The 2,383-nt window shown below is 41.8% G+C and overlaps 1 pseudogene; it reads left to right on the top strand.

Moving 5' to 3' along the window:
- The first annotated feature begins 1,015 nt into the window (after positions 1–1,015).
- LOC114047242 overlaps positions 1,016–2,383 on the top strand; it is a 19,113-nt pseudogene continuing 17,745 nt past the window's right edge.

Raw genomic sequence — 2,383 nt, 5'->3', positions numbered from 1 at the left:
GAGAAGTAATAAAGTGGCAATTGAAATTATAGTCCCAGGATATCTGTGTTTCCCCTACATAAAATATGTCCATGGGATACCAAGATAAGAAAAGTCCCACTATTCAAGAGAGTGTCTGGTCTCAGGTATCCTGTCCTTAGTGATCACAAACAGGAAGAATGCTGGTCAGTTTCATCTGGTCCTGTAGTTACTGACACAGAAATGGGCATTTTTAGCTCACTCGGAGAGAAAAGATTAATTCAGGTTTTTGGCTCTTATTAGGGCTCAGTTGACCTTAAGTGATTATCAAAAGGTAGTTTCTGAGTTGGGTGCTAGGACGATTTCTGTGGACCAGGGGATATCTGCCCCAGAAAAAGGACTGGACTCAGAGAAAGAAACACAAAAAACAAAAGGCAACCAGGAATGTGAGGTCATTTGCTGGCTTTTCTAGGAGTAGTTTACCCTCACAGGACCTCCTTTTATCTAGGTTATACTGAGGAATTTGGGGGCAGGAGCTGATGGCCAGCTAACACTGTATCTTGGCCTCACTCTTCCCTCAAATTCCAGTGGCTTCCAGCTCCTATTCCCTCCCCCAGCTGAGATAAAATTACCTCCTCCTTAGGCAGTACTGCAATAGCCCCAGCAGCTTGAGAGTGGGGGTACTTAGGCTTACTGATGTTGAATGTCCTGACTCTAGGCTCTGGCACTCTAACTGCTGCACCATCTGTACTTAATGCTAGCACATGTTTTTGCTATCATGTATATGTAATTGTCATTGTTTCCATGGAGTGGGAGGAGAAGAAGAGAAATTCTTTTCCTCCCTTAATGGAAGTCCATGGGAGAACTGGCAGCGTCTCAAGTGATGTGTGCAAAAGAGGGGGAAGTCAACTTTTCTACAATCCTTGAGCCTCTTGAGAGAGTCTTCTTGGCTTTGTACCAATCATCTTCAACACTACCTCTAGTCTCAGGGACAGAAAAGAGCAATAGGCCAGATCATGTGGCCCAGTGGAAGGGGCCAGAGTGCCTACTTAGCTCCATGAGAAGCACCCTTGTCCACCATGCCAAGAGAGGCTCCCCTAAATGCCCCTATTACACTCAAGATATTGAAGAACCAATGAAGCACATAGAGAGTCCATCATTTATAACACCTTGCTCCTGTGACATGGCCAGCCCGTCTTCTTTGTCATCCATATATTTCTTTGATCATAGAATCAGAGATCTAGAGTTGAAAAGAAACTTAGAGGCAAACTAGTTCAATCCTCTCATTTTACAGCAGAGGAAACTGAAGTGGGAGATAGAAAGGAAGTCACTTGTCAAGGTCACATTAAGAATAAGCATCAGAAGCAGAATTTGAACCTGGATCCTCAAACTCCAGAGTCTATATTCTGGTTCATATGTACAGTACTTCAAAGTTTACAAAATAACATATATCAAATTCCTTGCCTTCTCAATGATGGGGGAAGGTAGGAAGGGAAGAAGAGAATTTGGAACCCAAAGTTAAAAAAAATGAATATTAAATTTTTTCCTTGTAATTGGGAAAATATTTAAGAAACATTTTAAAATAAAGTTTACAAAATAATTTCCCCATAAACCTGTAAGGTAGGCAGCTATTGCCAGAATTATTTTACACATGAGAAAATTGATTCTCAGAAAGATTATATGATTGGTACCAAATCCTGAATCCCCTGGCACAGCCACGATTTACACAGATTTCTTCTGATTCCACATCTACTACTCTTTCTACTATAGGTGAAAGGGAAGGAAATAAGCATTTATATGGCACCTACTGTGTGCCAGGCACTTAGTACAAATATTATCTCATTTGATCCTCACAACAACCCTGGGAGGTAGGTATCTCTATTATCCCCATTTTACAGTTGAGGACACTGAGGCAAACAGTGGTTGAGTATCTTACCAAGGTTCACACACCTAGTAATTGTCTGAGGTGGGATTTGAACTCAAGTGTTCTTGACTCCAAGCCCAGTGCTCTGTCCACTGATCCACCAGCTGCCTCTAGGCACATGAAAGTCCCAGACCTCAGAGCCACAAGCCCACAGGGCTGCCTCCGAGTGCTACCATGAAACAGACTTCCTCTCCTTAAGTCTGACTGATCAGGTACAGACTCAACTCTTCAGGCCTGACTGACCCTTCATGTTTCCTACTTGTGTTTCTGGGCCTTCTATCTATAACAGCAGGACATCTTAATTCTGGCCTAATTGATCAGGTCTCTGGCTACCTACCCTGTTACCAGAGTGACTGCAGCTTGATTCCTGCCTGGAAGAGAGCAGGAGAAAGGGACAAAAAGCTAGCCATTCTATTCTCCTTATAAAAGGGGATGTAGGACTAATATATATATGTATATATATATATATATATATATATATATATATATATATATATATAT

Source organism: Vombatus ursinus, unplaced genomic scaffold (genome assembly GCF_900497805.2).
Source record: "Vombatus ursinus unplaced genomic scaffold, bare-nosed wombat genome assembly UNPS02014786.1, whole genome shotgun sequence".
Taxonomy (NCBI): Eukaryota; Metazoa; Chordata; class Mammalia; order Diprotodontia; family Vombatidae; genus Vombatus; species Vombatus ursinus.
This window is presented reverse-complemented; position numbering and strand designations above follow the sequence as displayed.